We start from the raw sequence: 19,255 nt of genomic DNA, 5'->3' as shown, positions 1-19,255 counted from the left end.
CAAGTAGGTGGGATTACAGGCGTGCATCACCTTGCCTGACTAATTCTATTTTTAAGAAATAGAAAAATTAGCTGGGAGCAGTGGCACGTGCCTGTAATCCCAGCTACTCGGGAGGCTGACACAGGAGAATCGCTTTAACCCAGGAGGCGGAGGTTGCAGCGAGCCAGATCATGCCACTGCACTCCAGCCTGGATGACACAGTGGGACTCTGTCTCAAAAAAACAAAACCAAAACTTAAAATTTTATTAAGGGCTTTGTTTCTTTACATGTCAATTTCTCATTATTCCAGCACCATTTATGAAAAAGATGGGAAGCAATTTTCTGCAAATAATATATATGATAAGGGATTTGCATGCAGAAGGGAAAAAAGACAACTCTTACAACTTGAAAGTAAAAATTACACTTTGGGAGGTTGAAGCGGGTGGATCACCTGAGGTCAGGAGTTTGAGACCAGCCTGACCAACATGGTGAAACCCCATCTCTACTAAAGACAAAAAATTAGCTGGGCGTGGTGGCGCATGCCTGTAATCCTGGCTACTCAGGAGGCTGAGGCGGGAAAATCGCTTGAACCTGGGAGGCAGAGGTTCCAGTGAGCCGAAATCGCACCACTGCACTCCAGCCTAGGCAACAAAGTGAGACTCCATCTCAAAAAAATAAATTAAAAAAATTAAATATTATTATGTAATTTAGGGGTAGAAAGAATAGGAAAGACCGGGCATGGTGGCTGACGCCTATCATCCAAACACTTAGGGAGGCCAAGGTGGGAAGATTGCTTGAGCCCAGGAGTTTGAGACCAGCCTGGGAAACATAGTGAGACCCTGTCTCTACTAAAAATACAAAAAATTAGCTGGGCAGGGTGGCACATGCCTGTAGCCCCAGCTACCCAGGAAGCTGAGATGGGAGAATCACCTGAGCCTGAGAGATGATGCAGTGAGCCAAGATCACGCCACTGTACTCTAGCCTGGGCAACGAGAGTGAGACCCTGTTTCAAAAAAAAAAAAAAGAAAGGAAAAGTCATTGTAAATTAGTGAAAACATTTTTTTGTTGTTGTTTTTGTTTTTTTCTTTTTGAGACGGAGTTTTTTTGTTGCCCAGGCTGGAGTGTAATGGCCCGATCTCTGCTCACTGCAACCTCCGCCTCCTGGGTTCATGCAATTCTTCTGCCTCAGGCTCCTGAGTAGCTGGGATTACAGGTGCCTGTCACCATGCCCAGCACATTTTTGTATTTTTAGTAGAGACGGGGTTTCACCATGTAGGCCAAGCTGGTCTCTAACTCCTGACCTCAGGTGATCTGCCCATGTCAGCCTCCCAAAGTGCCAAAGTGCTGGGATTACACGCCATTGCACCCAGCCACATTTTTTTTTTTTTTTTAGTATTTTAAAGCAGTGTATTTCTTTCAACTGTATGTGTTTCAATTAGCCAAAATACAAACAAAACCAAACCAGCAAAATAATAACCAGTAAGTCTTTATCATAAGATTTATTCAATATTAAGTTATGCCACTTCTTATAAGCTCAATTATTAATAAGAACTTACTACATCTACAACTTACAAGTTGCTGAAGGTTAACATAGTGAAATCAGCCACAAATGTTAAAAATCAAGGAAAAGTTTTATTTAGTCAACAGTCATTCAGTAAACAAACATTTAATGAGCACTTGCTGTGGGCAAGGCTGGTCATGGTTGAAGCCAAGAAAATAAATCTCTTATCTTCCCAGGGCCTTTTAAATGAACCAGTATTTATAAACATTCCAATACATTGCCTGAGAAAACAATTAACATTGCTATCATCATAACTTAGAGGTTGAAATGTGAAAACGTGAGTCACTGGAAACCAACACTTGTTAATATGTCTTATTTCTTTATTTTTTTGAGACGGAGTCTTGCTCTGTCACCCAGGTTGGAGTGCAGTGGGGTGATCTCAGCTCACTGCACTGCAAGCTGCACCCCCCTGGTTCACTCCGTTATCTTGCCTCGGCCTCCCAAGTAGCTGGGACTACAGGCGCCTGCTACCACGCCTGGCTAATTTTTTTTTGTATTTTTCGCAGAAACGGGGTTTCACCGTTTTAGCCAGTATGGTCTCTATCTCCTGACCTCGTGATCTGCCTGCGTTGACCTCCCAAAGTGTTGGGATTACAGGTGTGAGCCACCGCTCCTGGCCAATATGTCTTTTAAAAATTAGTAGTAGATGGTGAATATTACTGGAAAGGTACAGATACAGAATTCCAGGCACAATTACATCGAATAAGGCTGAGGTTATAATTAAGCATGAGTAAAGAAGCAGCACATCTAAAATGTTGCTGCTTGTATTTCAAATTTGCCTATAAAATTATGAAAGTGAATCTGCTTTTACCCGAGGGAGTGAATTTGTGTGTGTGTGTGTGGGGGGGGTTGTTTTGTTTTGTTGTTTGTTTGTTTATTTCTTTCGAGACAGAGTTTTGATCTGTCACCCAGGCTGGAGTGCAGTGACCCAGTCTCAGCCCACTGCAACCTCCGTCTCCCAGGTTCAAGCAGTTCTCCTACCTCAGCCTCTGGAGTAGCTGGGATTACAAGCACCCACCACCAGGCCTGGCTAAATTTTTTTTTTTTTTTTTTTTTTTACCTTTCTTAGTAGAGACGGGGTTTTGCTGTGTTGGTCAGGCTGGTCTCAAACTCCTGGCCTCAGGTGATGCACCCACCCTCCTCAGCCTCCCAAAGTGCTGGGATTACAGGCATGAGCCACTGCACCTGGCCAAATTTGATCGGTGTCCCTTTCTTCTTTTTTAGTGGTTGAAGCAATGCATAGCAAACCTTTCTACTACCTTGCAGGTGTTCTAGTTTAAGCTGAAGTGGTTTGATAGTCTCTTTTTCCCCTTCTCTACCTGCAACCTGAGGATGCTGGGGTTGCTTTTCTTCCTCTTCTAAGCCAGTTAGTGGAATTTTCCTCCATGTTCTTGGCCTGTGTTTTTCCCCTCTGGGGTAGAGTTCAGTCTGCCACTGGAAGATGTTTGCATTTTCCCACCTAGCAGACCCCTGGTCAAACATTAAATACAGCTTCATGCTAGCTCTGTGTATCTTCTTGGTCAGGAAAGTATATTCTCACTACAGAGTTAACCTTTCTGCTGAGAACTTCCCAGAGTAAGAGTGGATTTATTCAGGTATTGGGTACCTTCTGAGGATGTGGATTTCTGGCAGCACTGATTTATAACTTTTCATTTTGAAAGGCTTGAAACAGCCCATTCAGAGCCTGGAGGCCATGGCTCTGTGCTAGAAGCTGATAACTTTTGTTATGGACTTTGGGCGGGTAGGGAGTTTGCTTATTGTTACCGTCTTTCCTTGGTAGAGCGCACTTACACATCACTGTTTTATATCAGCTCCCCTCCCCCATTCTTGCCTAACTTCAATCGTGGTTCTTGGTTTTTAAGTGTGTGTATGTGTTGCTAAGAGTGAAACTGAGGTAATTATATTTTATTTATTTTATTTATTTATTTATTTTTTTTTTTTGAGACAGAGTCTCGCTCTGTCGCCCAGACTGGAGTGCAGTGGCACAGTCTTGGCTCACTGCAAGCTCCGCCTCCCGGGTTCATGCCATTCTCCTGCCTCAGCCTCCCGAGTACCTGGGACTACAGGTGCCCGCCACCATGCCCAGCTAATTTTTTTTGTATTTTTAGTAGAGACGGGGTTTCATCGTGTTTGTCAGGATGGTCTCGATCTCCTGACCTTGTGATCCGCCCACCTCAGCCTCCCAAAGTGCTAGGATTACAGGCGTGAGCCACTGCGCCTGGCATTATTTTATTTTTTTGAGACGGAATCTCTCTCTGTCACCCAGGCTGGAGTGGAGTGGCGTGTTCTTGGCTCACTGCAACTTCTGCCTCCCAGGTTCAAGTGATTCTCCAGCCTCAGCCTCCCGAGTAGCTGGGATTACAGGTGCGTGCCACCACATCCAGCTAATTTTTGTATTTTTAGTAGAGAACAGGGTTTTACTATGTTGGCCAGGCTGGTCTCAAACTCCTGAACTCAAGTGACCGCCCGCCTTGGCCTCCCAAAGTGCTGGGATTACAGGCATGAGCCACTGCACCTGGCCTGAAATTGAAGTAATTTTAACTGAGATACCACACAAGTAAAATATACTTCATGTTACTGATGTCCAAATGGTTGTTGGTTTTTTGTTGTTGTTGTTTTTTGTTTTGCGATGGGGTCTCACCCTGTTGCAGAGGCTGGCGTGCAGTGGTAACCTTGACCTCCCCAGGCTCAGATGCTCCTCCCACCTCAGTTTTTGTATTTTTGGTAGAGATGGGTTTTTGCCATGTTACCCAGGCTAGTCTTGAACTCCTGGGCTCAAGCAGTCAGCCCATCTCTGTCTCCCAAAGTGCTAGGATTACAGGTGTGTGCCACCACTCATGGCCTTAGTTTGGTTTTTATCAATGATTTAGGAAATCTATTAAGAGACTATTTACAGCTGAGTGCAGTGACTCACGCCTGTAATTCTTGCACTTTGGGAAGCTGAGGCGGGTGGATCACCTGAGGTCAGGAGTTCGAGACCAGGCTGGCCAACATGGTGAAACCCCGTCTGTACTAAAAATACAAAAATTAGCTGGGCATGGTGGCACGTGCCTGTAGTCCCAGCTGGTTGGGAGGCTGAGGCAGGAGAATCTCTGGAACCCAGCAGGCAGAAGTTACAGTGGGCCGAAATTGTGCCACTGCATTGCAGCCTGGGCAACACAGCAAGAATCTGTCTCAAAAAAACAAAAAACAAAAAAACAAAAACAAATACAATATCTAGAATAGAATATTTGAACATATTTTCCACCTTTGGATGTGCTCAGATCCAGTAAGAATTAGATTAAATGTTATGGTCTAAACATTGAAAGTTGTACTATCCATCTAATTCTGGGTGGAATGCTTGGTTAGCCCAAGTTTATAATCAAGAACTAAGAAAAAGTTCAACACAAAGAGATTTGTCTTGTTACAGATGATTGTTTTGTTGACAGTTTGGTTATGATGACTTCTTAATGTTTTAAGTGGCCATGCTCCTTACCTGTCTTTGCACAGGATGCCATAACAAAGTACTGCATGGCTGAAATGATAGACATTTATTTTCTTGCAGTTCTGGAGGTTGGAAAGTCTAAGACGAAAGTACCAGCATGGTTGGCTTCTGGTGAGGGCTCTCTTCTGGGTTGTAGACGGCTGCCTTCTCACTGTGTCTTCACATGACAGGGAAAGCAAGCAAGCAGAGGCTGTCTGGCATCTCTTCTTATAAGGGCATTCATTCCTTCATGGGGTCCCTTCCCTGACCTCACCAAAACCTAATTACCTCCCAGAGATCATATCTCCAAATACTATCACATGGGGGATTATGGCTCTAACCTGTGAATTTTGAGAGGGAACACAGTTCATAGTATTAGTTGTAAATGACATAAAGGCTCTGGTTAATACACCCATCTGGGTTATTGTGCCTTTTCTTCAAGAAACCCACTAATAGCTACATGTAGTGGATTATCAGGCCGAATTTATCTGTCCATTTCCCATGAAGTACAGATGAGAGAGGACACTGTGAAATACAGTATTTTGTATGTTTAATGTTTCATGCCTTATGAAGAAAGTCTTGCTGTTTTAGTTGGATTTTATTTGTTAATCCCCACCCCCACTCCCAATTACATGAAGGCATAAGAAAAGGATCTCCCAATTAAAGGAAGGCATTAAAAAAGGCTCTCCCAATTAAATGAAGGCATAAGAAAAGGATCAGGTGCCCGGGCACGGTGGCTCATGCCTGTAATCCCAGCACTTTGGGAGGCCGAGGCAGGCAGATCATGAGGTCAGGAGTTCGAGACCAGCCTGGCCAATATGGTGAAACCCCGTCTCTACTAAAAATATAAAAATTAGCCAGGCGTGGTGGTGGACGCCTGTAATCCCAGGCACTCAGGAGGCTCAGGCAGGAGAATTGCTTGAACCCGGGAGGCCGAGGCTTCAGTGAGCCGAGATCGTGCCACTGCACTCTAGCCCGGGTGACAGCCAAACTCCATAACTTTTCTCCTCATCTCTAAAAATTAAAAAAATAATAGAAAAAACAATATTAGTGAAAGAGGAATCAGAATAGTAGAATTTTGTATGGTTTTTATAAATCATTTTTTTTTTGTTTTTTTTTTTATTTGTTGAGACGGAGTTTCGCATCTGGCTCTGTCGCCCAGGCTGGAGTGCAGTGGCCGGATCTCTGCTCACTGCAGACTCCGCCTCCCGGGTTCACGCCATTCTCCTGGCTCAGCTTCCCGAGTAGCTGGGACTACAGGCGCCCGCCACCTCGTCCGGCTAGTTTTTTTGTATTTTTTAGTAGAGACGGGGTTTCACCGTGTTAGCCAGGATGGTCTCGATCTCCTGACCTCGTGATCCGCCCGTCTCGGCCTCCCAAAGTGCTGGGATTACAGGCTTGAGCCACCGCGCCTGGCCCATGTTGGAGATTTTATGTATATTTAAAATGTACAGATAGTCTACCTTTCCTTCTATTTAATTTTTTTTTTTTTTTTTCCCAGACGGAGTCTTGCTGTGACGCCCAGGCTGGAGTGCAGTGGCATGATCTAGGCTCACTGCAAGCTCCGCCTCCTGGGTTCACACCATTCTCCTGCCTCAGCCTCCCGAGTAGCTGTGGGACTACAGGCGCCCGGCTAATTTTTTGTATTTTTAGTAGAGACGGGGTTTCACTGTGTTAGCCAGGATGGTCTCCATCTCCTGACCTCATGATCCACCCGCCTCCGCCTCCCAAAGTGCTGGAATTACAGGCGTGAGCCCCCGCGCCCAGCCCCTTCTATTTTATTTTGGTTTGATGCTTCCTTTGTTTGAAATCTAAGCAAGGTTTCCCCTCCCCGGCTCCCCACGAGCGCAGCTGCGAGCTCTGGGCTCCTCTAAGGCAGCGCCGCTGGTCGTTCGTCTCCCTTTAGCCGCTGTCAGCCGCCATCATGATTATCTACCGGGACCTCCTCAGCCATCATGAGGTGTGTTCACGAGATCCGGGAAATCCCAGACTGGCTGTGCCTGTAAGTGGAGGGAGAAGATGGTCAGTAGGAAAGAGGGTAACACCGATGACTCGCTCATTGGTGGAAATGCCTCTGTTGATGGCCCCGAGGGCGAGGGTGTGGAAAGCACAGTAATGGCTCGTGTTGATACTGTAAGGAACCGTCACTTGCAGGAAAAGACTACAAGAAATACATCAAAGGTTAAGTAAAATCAATCAAAGGCAAACTTGAAGAACAGAGACCAGAAAGAGTAAAACTTTTTATGACAGGGGCTGCAGAACAAATCAAGCACATCCTTAGTAATTTCAAAAATGACCAGTTCTGGCCGGGCGTGGTGGCTCATGCTTATAATCCCAGCACTTTGGGAGGCCGAGGCGGGAGGATCACTTGAGCTCAGGAGTTTGAGACCAGCCTTGGCAACATAGTGAGACCCTGCCCCTACCAAAAATGCAGAAAATTAGCTGGCCGTGGTTGGTGCACACCTGTAATCCCAGCTACTCGGGAGGCTGAGGTGGGAGAACTGCTGAACCCGGGAGGCGAAGGCTGCAGTGAGCGGAGATCACTGCACTCCAGCCTGGGTAACAGAGCAAGACTCCATCTCAAAACAAGCAAACAAAAAGCTACCAGTTCTGTACTGGGGAAAGCATGAATCCAGGTGGTGCTCAACTGGACTACTGTGAGGATGGCATGACTCCACATGTGATTTTCTTTAAGAATGGTTTAGAAATCGGAAACTGTTAACAAATTTGGCAATTACTTTGGATGTATCACCTGTCATCGTAGCTTGTCATCCACACAACAGGACTTAAGAAAATGGGACTGATGTCATCTTGAGCTCTTTATTTGTTTTGACCATGCTTTGGAATGGAGGCATTGTTTTAAGAAAAACATGTCATGTAGCTTGTCTAAAAATAAAATGCATTTAAACTCAAAAAATCTAAGCAAAAGAGATCATAAGGGCATTAATTTGGGGAGCAGGGACATGTGGTTAAGATGCTTTTTGATAACAGTTTGAATTTTCTACGCTAATTAAAAAAAGAGAACATTTTCTTTTACCCTATATAGTAGAATATAAGCTCCATACATAATAAGCAAGAGCTACAAAAAGGTTTTTGGCCAACATAAATATACATGAAATACTGTAGTATACTGATAGGATACAATTCAGTTTACTACTAATAATACAGTGATACACATGAGAAAGTCATGTATAGCTCTAATATTCACATATATAATTAAAATCACATTTAAAATTTACATGACATTAATTTTGAATGTTCCTTTTCCCACTTATATAGTTTATGAAGCAAATTTATTCAAATAATCAGAGCCACATTTTGAGTCAGCTGAGTCAGTTTTCAGGATGTATTGCTTTTCGTCTTTATTATTTGAAAGACTGTAATATTCATGTATGGTGCTGTCCCTGGACATTTTATCCAAGGCCACAAGTATTCGTATAACCCTGCCACAGTTTCCCCATCCCTTCATCCTATAATTGAAAATAACTGGCCGGGCGCGGTGGCTCAAGCCTGTAATCCCAGCAGTTTGGGAGGCCGAGACGGGCGAATCATGAGGTCAGGAGATCGAGACCATCCTGGCTAACCCGGTGAAAGCCTGTCTCTACTAAAAAATACAAAAAACTAGCCGGGCGAGGTGGCGGGCGCCTGTAGTCCCAGCTACTCAGGAGGCTGAGGCAGGAGAATGGCGTGAACCCGGGAGGCGGAGCCTGCAGTGAGCGGAGATCCGGCCACTGCACTCCAGCCTGGGCGACAGAGCGAGACTCTGCCTCAAAAAAAAAAAAAAAGGAAAGAAAAGAAAAGAAAATAACTTACGTTTATGGATGCGTTTACTACGGGCCAAATACTGTCACAGGTGTCTTAGATGTATTAACTCATTTATGCAGAGAAATCTGAGAGATTGATAACATTATTTCACTTTATTCAGGGAACTAAGGTTCAGAAAGGTCAAATAACTTGCTCAAAGTTACATAACTCATGAAAGGCAGAGCCAAGATTCAAACCCAGCTGTGGAGCTCCAGAGTTCCTGCCTTTTTTTTTTTTTTTCTGGAGACTTACTGTCGCTCTGTCACCCAGGCTGGAGTGCAGTGGTGCGACCTCACCTTACTGCAACCTCTGCCTCCTAGGTTCAGGTGGTTCTCATGACTCAACCTCCCAAGCAGCTGGGATTACAGGTGCCCCACCACTATGCCTGGCTAATTTTTTTTTTTTTTTTTTTTGAGACAGAGTCTCACTCTGTCACCCAGGCTGGAGTGCAAGTTGCACGATCTCCATTCACTTGTACCTCCGCGTCCTGGGTTCAAGCGATTCTCTTGCCTCAGCCTCCTGAGTAGCTGGGATTACAGATGCCCGCCACTACGCCAAGCTAATTTTTTTGTATTTTTAGTAGATGTGGGGTTTCACCATGTTTGCCAACCTGGTCTCGAACTCCTGACCTCGTGATTCACCTGCCTCAGCCTCCGCAAGTGCTGGGATTACAGGGATAAGCTACCACACCTGGCCAATTTTTTTTTTTTTTTTTTTTTTTTTTTTTTTTTTTTGTATTTTTAGTAGAGACAGGGTTTTACTGTGTTAGCCAGGCTGGTCTGGATCTCCTGACCTCAAGCTATCTACCCGCCTCAGGCTCCCAAAGTGCTGGGATTACAGGCATGAGCCACTGCCTCCAGCCAGTTCCTGCTTTTAACCACTGTGCTACTCTGCTCTGAGAAAATGCAGCACTTAAGATGGTGAGATTATTTCCCCTAGGAATAATTGTTAAATTTAACATTAAGTTGATTTCCCCCCTTTATTTTAAACCAGTTCTGTTTAAGCATCTAAAATTCCCATTGATTAAGTGTGAGGTAATTGTGTCTTCTCCAAATAGTAATTTGTCATCCAAATTAACATAATTGAAAGAGGTTCATAATATAATTTGTACAGACTCATATATAACTGCCTCTTTTATAAGAATGTTAGAGAAAATATGGCCGGGCGCGGTAGCTCATGCTTGTAATCCCAGCACTTTGGGAGGCGGAGGTGGGCGGATCATGAGGTCAGGAGATCGAGACCATCCTGGCTAACACAGTGAAACCCTGTCTACTAAAAATACAAAAAAAAAAAAAAAAAAAAAAAACAACCAGGCGCCGTGGCAGGCGCCTGTAGTCCCTGCTACTCGGGAGGCAGAGGCAGGAGAATGGCGTGAACCCAGGAAGCGGAGCTTGCAGTGAGCCGAGATCGCGCCACTGCACTCCATTCTGGACGACAAAGCGAGACTCTGTGTCAAAAAAAGCAAAAGAAAAAAAAAAGAATGTTAGAGAAAATACAACCTTACATTTTGACATATATGGTATATAAGCCAAATCAGTATGTGCCAATTTGATGGGATAGTTGCACTATTTCTGAAACAACTGCTGGTCACTAGGCACTGTACTGGGCTGTTGACATATTACCTAGTTTTGTTTTCTCTGAAACTCTGTAAGGAAAGTAGCATTGTTCTAGTTTTGTAGATGAATCAATTCAGGCTCAGAGAGTGTGAGAAACTCGTCTAGCACAATATAGAGCCTGGGGCAGTGGAGTTGAGATTGAACCTTTGTGTAGCCATCACTAAAGCTTCTGCTCTGTGGATGCCACCATGTGGCCTCACTGGGCATACAGAACTGGGTTCAGAAGCCCCTGACTTGGAGCACGTGGCCACTGGATAGCCCCTGTCCGCTGGCTCCTGCAGTCCTTCCCGCTTCCTTTCATTTCTCTGCTTTCTTGCCTAGTCTGGCAGGACTTTTGGCTGCAAACAACAGAAATTCCTGTAGCCAGTTTAAGCAGAAAGGGATGTATTAAAGGCTCTTGGTTAGGTGGTTCACAGACGTTCTGGGAAGAACCAAGAATCAGGCTTGGATGTGATGGAGCCAGGAAGAGAGCCAAACCACACCATGGGTCTGTTCTAGCAGAAAAATCATGCTGTCTCTGCTGGCTGCTGAGTCCCCAGGAGCTGAGGGAATGAACGTCAGGACTGCGATTCTCTTCTGCTGTACTCCTCAGAAGGCCTGGATCACAATGGGTGACCTTACTGCCTCTGTCACTCATGCTACATCCGGGTTATACTGGGATGCTTCTGATTGGTGGAAATAAGCTCACATGCCTGCGCTCTGGCTGCAATGGAATATGGTGGTTTCACATTTTCTGCTAAATGGAGATTGAGCGAATCAGTCTACAGCATCTGCCATACTTAATCCACCCTGGCCCCAGCCCCAGCCCCAGCCTCGGCTCTACTACACAATGACCAGACAGTTTCTTCGTCCATTTGTGCTACTATAACAAATACCATAAATGAGATGGCTTATAAGTAACAGAAATTTATTTCCCATAGTCTAGAGGCTGGGAAGTCCAAGACCCAGGCATTAGCTGATTCAGTGTCTGGTGAAGGTCTGCTTTCTGGTTTGTAGATGGTGCCTTGCTGGGTCTTCATACGGTGGAAGAGGCCAGGCAGTTCTCTAGGGTCTCTTTCATAAGGAGACGAATCCCACTCAGGAGCGCTCCTCCTTCATGACCTTATCGCTTCCCAAGGGCCCCACCTCCTAATATCGTACTTTGGAGGCCGAGGTGGGCCTCCCAAAATTTGTATGCTAAAATCCTAACCCTCAAGGGGGTTCCTCCAATTTTGGAGGAACACAAAGATTCAGACCATAACAGATGGGTATCCCATTTGTGCCTCATTCTCTAGTGCTTTGGTGGATACAAACTGAATTGATTGATTGACGTTTCTGTGCTTGTCTAAGTGTAACCAAACCCCCCAGTTCACACGCTAGAGAAGGTTCGACTTGTTCTATTTCTTCTCCTGTAGCTGACACGGCTAACAGTGGGACTAACATGAGGGTCCAAAGTGAAAAAACTGCTCAGCCACTCAAAGGAAACCCACCCCATGGAAGTCGCTCTCTAGCATGATGGTACTTTCTGAAATGACGTTTTGTTTTAGTGGAGGAAGGCTTTATTCTGAAGTCTGGTATACTATTTGGAGTTCATAGGGTGAGGAACATAACCTTCCATTCCCACGTTTCTCTCTGAAGTTCAGGCTTTCATCTGCTGGATCCCACATGCTGAGTGCAAGGATAACAAATGTACCCAGTGAACAAAAGTTTAGCGTCTTTTTTTTAATATGAAAAACATTGCATCCTTCTTTTAGGGTACAGGTTTTCAGTTGCTTTTGAGAAAAGCATCACATGTAGGCCCAAGATCTGAAAATAAAGGAGACTTGAAGAAAATATGTTGATTAGAAGAATAGTATCAGGCCAGATGTAGTGGCTCATGCTTATAATCCCAGCACTTTGGAAGGCTGAGGCGGGTGGTTGCTTGAGGTCAGGAGTTCAAGACCAGCCTAGCCAATATGGCAAAACCTTGGGCATGGTGGCACATGCCTGTAGTCCCAGCCACTCAGGAGGCTGAGGCACAACAATTGCTTGAACCTGGGAGGTAGAGGTTGTAGTGAGCTGAGATCACACCACTGCGCTCCAGCCTGGACAACAGAGTGAAACCTTCGAAGAAAAAAAGATAGTATCAAAAGGAAAGAAACACGAAATTAAGCTTTAGCCCCCACGGTCTCCATTACTGACTGAGGACTTAAGGCAAATTGAATCCATATCTCTGATTAGTTATCTAGTCCGTACAATTGAAAAATACAAAGGTTAAGACCCTAAGAGTTACTATAAGAAACGTACAGACTCTGGATGCAGTGTCTGATTCATACTATTAAAATGTTAACCTCTTGAGCATTTCTGGAAACTGTGATCCTACTGGGTGGGGCCATTCCCCATGGCTCTTGCTGCCAGCGTGGGTTTCTGTCTTTCTTAGTTTGGTAATCACATGGGTAGTTTACGTCATCAGGTGGATAAGCAGGTCAAAGTTGAAGGGAAAAACCAAATCTGTTTGTTTAACACCATTGTTCACTATGGCTAGGGTTTAGAGCTTACACAATATTAGAAATAGAGTCGTGAAGGATTTTAGTTTGCATTTTTCTGGTAATCTAGAAGTCTTGATTTTGCCATAGGCTTGCAATTTATGTATTAATTTTCCTTCAAGGTTCATTTAGCAGCCAGCGGAGGAACATTTGCATTTTCATTGGGTCATTCTCCAACCTCTCCCCTACCCCCAGCATACTCTCTCTACTGCTAAAAGCTAGAGCCAGATGTCACTCCCTGCCTCTGGGTGACAGGAATGTCAGTGTCTGTAACTCTTCAGTGGCTACCAACCCAACCTCAGTGTGCCGCAATGAACTTCTCCAGTGCCACGTGATCCCAGAATTAAAGAGCTCATGAAATTCTCCGCTCAAGTGGCACATGCCTACATGACTCCAAAACATTAAAACTTGGAGGTTTTTCCAAAATTAAAATGACTAAGTAAAATAAAGTTTATTGCATTGTCATTCCAGTAAGTCATACTCAAGGTTCTGATCCTGGCTGGGCGTGGTGGCTCACGCCCGTAATCCCAGTACTTTGGGGGACTTAGGCGGGTAGATCACAATGTCAGGAGTTCAAGACGAGCCTGGCCAAGACGGTGAAACCCTGTCTCTACTAAAAATGCAAAAATTAGCCAGGCATGGCGGTGGACACCTTAATCCCAGCTACTCGGGAGGCTGAGGCGGAGAATTGTTTGAACCCAAGAGGCGGAGGTTTGCAGTGAGCCAAGTTTGCCGAGATTGCGCTGCTGCACTCTAGCCTGGGTGACAGAGTGAGACTCCATCTCACAAAGAAAAAAAAAAAAGATTCTGATCCTAACACAGGGATCTCATTTTGAAAAGGATAAGTTTAGGAGTAGATGGAACATGTCTCAGAGGACAACTTTGAAACTTTTCGGAGGACAAATGTCAATGTGGGAAAGGGTACCCCAGTGAAATCTGGTGCCAGTGCTAATGCCATTTTCTTAGATGATGAAATGGAGACAATAATTCAATGACAAAGGTTGTTTTTGTTCCAGGTGGTGTTCTATTGAAATTGAGGCTATGCCGTGTACAGGACCGCTCCTTAACACAGAATTGACATAGAAAGCTGGTGAAGCAAACCTAAATTCAGGCTTAGCAACCTCAGTAATTCTGACATGTGCTCGTACAGGAGTGGAGGTAGCATGAAATATTTACAGTGAGTCTGGCAGGGATTAGTGTGTACAGAGGTTAAGTTCAGCAAAATGTAGGGGGTAGGGAAAGCCTGAAGTGGTGAAAATGTACCTAGTTGTCCCTGTGAAAGAGGCAAAGTTTTAGAGTTGAATTCCTATTTTAGAAGCTGTGAGGCTTCATTGGATACGGTTACTTCTTTTTTTTTTTTTTTTTTTTTGAGGGCGGAGTCTCGCTCTGTCGCCCGGACTGGAGTGCAGTGGCCGGATTCAGCCTCACTGCAAGTGGCTCGGGTTACATTCTTGCTCAGCCCCCGAGTAGGCTGGGACTGACAGGCGCCCGCCACCGTCGCCCGGCTATGTTTTGTATTTTAGTAAGAGAGGGGGGTTCACCGTGTTAGCGCAGGAGGTCTTTCGATCTCTCTGACCTTGTGATGCCGCCCGTCTCGGCCTCCCAAAGTGCTGGGATACAGGCTGAGCCACCGCACCGCGCCCGGCCCCGGATACCGTTACTTTCTAAACAACAGGGTATGTTGGGTGTTGCCAGCACTCTGCAGTGCTGCAAAGGAATACTGAGACCAGATACCACTACCCTCCCGATGCCTACATTCCAATTGGAGAAGCATCCCTCACTTGAAATCCCCACATGTTATTAGATTGCCACTGTGACATCCAGGGAAAAAAAGGATGAACCTGTGGCATCTGCACTTGGCCCTTCCTATCAGATTCAGCCTCGTGGCCCCTAGATTCTGCTGATTCCCCAGTTAACCAGTTACGGACCTTCTGTGCTAGGGGGTGTTCTCCAGAGATGGCAAACCCTGAGGCCAGGAGTCTCCTCTATTCCTTGCTACTTGTCCTCTGGGCTCTTGACCAAAAGAACCATCTTTGTCCAGAAGCAGGTAAACTTTCCAGGAAAGCCCTGCTGTGTCCCCAGGAGAAGGGCATTTCTGGGTTTGGCAGAAAACACCCTAAAGGCTGGCAAGCTTACCATTTGCTCTATATACAGGCCAGAGAATTTCAAAGACCCAGGGCCCAGGATGTGAGAGAAGGGAATTCTGATTTGTGTGTGTTAATTTTTTTTCAAACCCTCACTCTTCGTAGACACAAATACTCCTCTTTTCAGGTCTGTTTTTGTAAAACAGACGAAAGGACCAGTAGTATGCAAATAGGTTAATATCCACTTGGCCTTTCTATCTGAGCCCAGTCCTGATTTCATTCTGTCCATGGGGAAAACTTCCTTTTTACAGTGCACCTTCAGAGCAGAGCTTTGTTTTGAAATCCTTTATTCGGAGCCTTTTGTTTTTAAGAATTTATTGGAGATTGGCTTGGCAGGGACTCCCAAGTGTCAGCTTGTATGTGTGTTGGGGGAACGGTGGGAGAGAGAATGTTGGGTAGGGGCCCATATGTGTTCCTGATGATTGTAGGTGCTCATGAAGTCTAAAGACTGAATCTGTGGGAGGTAAACAACTGTTTTTTGTTTTGTTTTGTTTTTAATGCTGGAATTTATTTTTCCATCTTGTTTTTTCTCCCAGACATTTTCTAGCTGCAGAACACTGTGTTTACAAAACAAAAAGCCTTCATCATTAGTCCATCCTGGAGTAAGGCATTGGTGTCTGTGTTGGTGGCTTTGGTTGTCCTGCCCGGAGCAGGTTCATTTCCCTCGGCGTCATTCAGAGACAGATCCAAGGGTTAGCTTCCCTACTTCAGTTGCATTTGCATAGGGCAGGCTCAGCTACTCCGGGGGAGGGTACACTTGCGTGCCCAAAGTCAGGTATAGAGGCCTGGTTCTACTCCCACTGGGTCCCAGATTGCCCTGGAGCAAGGGTTGAATGACAATGCCTGTTCATCTTTTGGTTGCTTCATACCTGGAGCGCTGGCTGTCCCAGCCCAGCAAGTGAGGCCGGGTGAGCTAGGTGTGGTGTTCTTGTGCCTACTGGTACCTTCTGATGTCCCAATTCAGCTGCATCTATTTTTACATTGGTCTTGCCCTGGCTCGAGTGTCACTTTTGCAAGACTGTGACCTTGCACATGTTCAGCTGTTTTCTTCATGGATCCCTGGGTGTTCCTTGATTCTAACTCTTTGGAGGCCTTGTGCTCTGCATAGAGCCAGTGCAAAAACCCATTGCTTAGCTGTTCCTGAGCAAGGGCATCTCGTCTCGCTAGAGATAAAAATTAGTGTCCAGATGCCTGGGGAAGGGAGGGGGCTTACAGGCTTGATGGGACAGTTCACTTGAGTGAGTGTGAGCCTCTTACCAGCATCCATCTGGTTTTAGTGAGAGCCCTGTGCTAACTGTCATCATGACAAGCCCAGTTTGTGTGAAACTGTTTATAAACTCCATAAAACCATGTGCAAATGTGGGGAACTTAGGCTGGCATGAGTGGAAGGAGGCCAATGAGGGACAGGCACTACCTCTTAAACAAGGGTGAGGACACAGTATCTTGCCACACAAAATGGAGGAAACCAGATGGAGCTGGCAAGGAAAACGGGGTCAGCCGGTTGAAGGGTTTAGTGGCCACGGTCAGGAGTTTGCACTGGATCCAGAAAACCCTTGGGAGCCACAGGATTGGGAAGATTATTGCATCTGACACTTGTCAGGTAGAGAATATTGTAAATTTGTGACGAAGGAGAGTTAAGAAGGAAATAAAAAGTGAGATCTCGATGGGCGCAGAAGCTCACGTCTATAATCCCAGCACTTTGGGAGGCCAAGGTGGGAGGATTGCTTGAGGCCAGCCTGGGCAACAGGGCAAAACCCTGTTGCTACAAAAGATACCAAACCTATCCTGGCATGGGTGCCTGCAGTCCCAGCTACTGAGGAGGCTGAGGCAGGAGCATCACTTGAGTCCAGGAGGTTGAGGCTGCAGTGAGCCATGTTCATACCACTGCACTCCAGCTTGTGTGACAGAGTGAGACCCTTTCTCAAAAATAAACATTAAATATCCCTTTCCATTGAAGGATGTATAGAAATAAAGAAATTCTGGAAGTATTTCCCAAGAGCTCAGAGTAGAAGTGCCTGTGAGACTTGTATTAGTCTGTTCTCACACTGCTCTAAAGACATACCTGAAACTGGGTAATTTATAAAGAAAAGAGGTTTAATAGGCCCACAGTTCCACAGGCTGTACAGACTTCTGCTTTTTTTTTTTTTTTTTAATTTATTTTTACTTTATTTTTTTATTTTTTTGAGATGGAGTCTTGCTCTGTTGCCCAGGCTGGAGTGCAGTGGCGGGATCTCGGCTCACTGCAAGCTCTGCCTCCCAGGTTCAAGCAGTTCTGTCTCAGCCTCCCGAGTAGATGGGACTATAGGCGTGTGCCCCACACCCAGCTAATTTTGTATTTTTAGTAGAGATGGAGTTTCACCATGTTGGCCAGGCTGGCCTCAAACTCGTGACCTCAGGTGAGCCACCGTGCCTGGCCAGGCTTCTGCTTCTGGGGAGGCCTCAGGAAACTTACAGTCATGGCAGAAGGTGAAGGGGAAGCAGGCATATCTTAAATGGCCGGAACAGGAGCCAGAGAGCAAAGGGAGAGGTGCCTCACTCTTTTATAACAACCAGATTTCATGAGAACTCACTATCATGAGAACAGCAAGGGGGACATCCACCCCCATGATCCTGTCACCTCCCACCAGGTCCCTCCTCCAACACTGGGGATTAAAATTTACATAAGATTTGGGTGGGGACACAAATCCAAACCATATCAAGACTGAAGAGTCCCTTGGGGAAAGGAAAGGCATTGAGCTGGGTGAAAGGTCACTGGCATGTTCCATTGGAGATGTCAGTTCCTTACATATGACACAGAACCAACTAGGGTGAACCAGAGTTCCTGGGATTGAAAAGTGAAGACAGAGAAAGAACCATCTGGAAATCATTCATGGGCATCATTTTGGGCATTTCAGAATTCTCCCTTGAGGTTTATTATAGTCAGCAAATGGAAAGGACAGAAAAAGATGCCTGGGGTTCTGACTGTCTCAGGGATAACCTTTCTTTTTAAATAGTATGGCTAATCATGCTAGTTTAAGCTTCTCTTTTGATTTTTAGGGTAGCCTTAATCATTACAATTCTTTTATCTTGCATTAGACTTGGCCCATCGCTAGCCAGGAAGTAATTTGGAAAATAAAAGCGATGAAGCTTGTAGCACTCCAGAGGAGGAAAGTTCAGTTGCCTTCTGAGTGGAAGCCCAACATCTCGTTGGTGGCACCGGAACTTAGCCAGCAAGATGACCAGGAGGCTTTCTGTGCTATTCCAAGAATGGGTGTTTTGTGTAGCTTTTCCAGGGGAATCCTGGGTGGCGTGTGGTTCCTGGCTTCCTCCTCTTGTCAAGTAGCTAGTGGCCTGATTGGAGCTGGCAGCCCCTTTGGGAACCGCTGAATGCTGACTTCTGAGTCTTTTAACACGGCTGTGGACTGAGCTCTCTGTTTTCATTTCCCACTTTCCCCTTTGTCACTTTCAATTAAACCAGGACAAGCTATGTATAATTTGGTTAGTGATGTAAATAAGCCAAAACAGCAGAAAGATTGAAATGTGAAGAAACTGGTGGAGGAGTGAGTAGGTTTTACTAGAAAATCACTGTAACCACAGCTTGACAGATGCCCACTGTGTGGCTGGCACTGAGATGATCTAAAGCACTATCTCTCGATTTTCGCAAAACCTCTGCAGCTATATTGCACATTTTCATGTGAGGAAACTGAGGCATAGAAACATTTAGTTATTATTCATATGGCTAGTGAGCAGGAATGCTAAGTTTAGCCCCATAGTTGTGTAACTGAAGCTGATTGTCTTGTCTTTGGTTTTAGTTTTTCTCTTTTTGAGACGGAGTATCACCCAGGCTGGACTGCAGTGGTGTGATCTTGGCTCACTGCAACCTCTGCCTCCCAGGTTCGAGTGATTCTCCTGCCTCAGCCTCCCTAGTAGCTGGGATTACAGGCACACACCACCATGCCCAGCTAATTTTTGTATTTTTAGTAGAGATAGGGTTTTACCATGTTGGCCAGGCTGGTCTTGAACTCCTGACCACAGGTGATCTGCCCGCCTTGGCCTCTCAAAGTGCTGGGATTCAGGCATGAGCCACGGCGCCCGACCATCTTTCTCTCTTTTTTAAGACTTAATATTTTTTAGGGCAGTTTTAAGTTCACAGCAAAATTGATTAAAAAAAAAAAAAAGGCAAGGCACGGTGGCTCACACCTGTA

General features: G+C 45.4%; 1 protein-coding gene and 1 pseudogene across 6 annotated transcripts in view; both read left to right on the top strand.

Moving 5' to 3' along the window:
• PDZD2 (PDZ domain containing 2) overlaps positions 1-19,255 on the top strand; it is a 498,374-nt gene that overhangs the window by 270,346 nt on the left and 208,773 nt on the right. The window lies entirely within an intron of this gene.
• On the top strand, positions 6,778-7,725 carry LOC108540383 (translationally-controlled tumor protein pseudogene; annotated as a pseudogene).

Source organism: Rhinopithecus bieti, unplaced genomic scaffold, assembly GCF_001698545.2.
Source record: "Rhinopithecus bieti isolate Rb0 unplaced genomic scaffold, ASM169854v2 scaffold_17882, whole genome shotgun sequence".
NCBI classification, from domain to species: Eukaryota; Metazoa; Chordata; class Mammalia; order Primates; family Cercopithecidae; genus Rhinopithecus; species Rhinopithecus bieti.
Note: the sequence above shows the minus strand (reverse complement) of the source record. Positions and strands in the feature narration are given on the sequence as shown.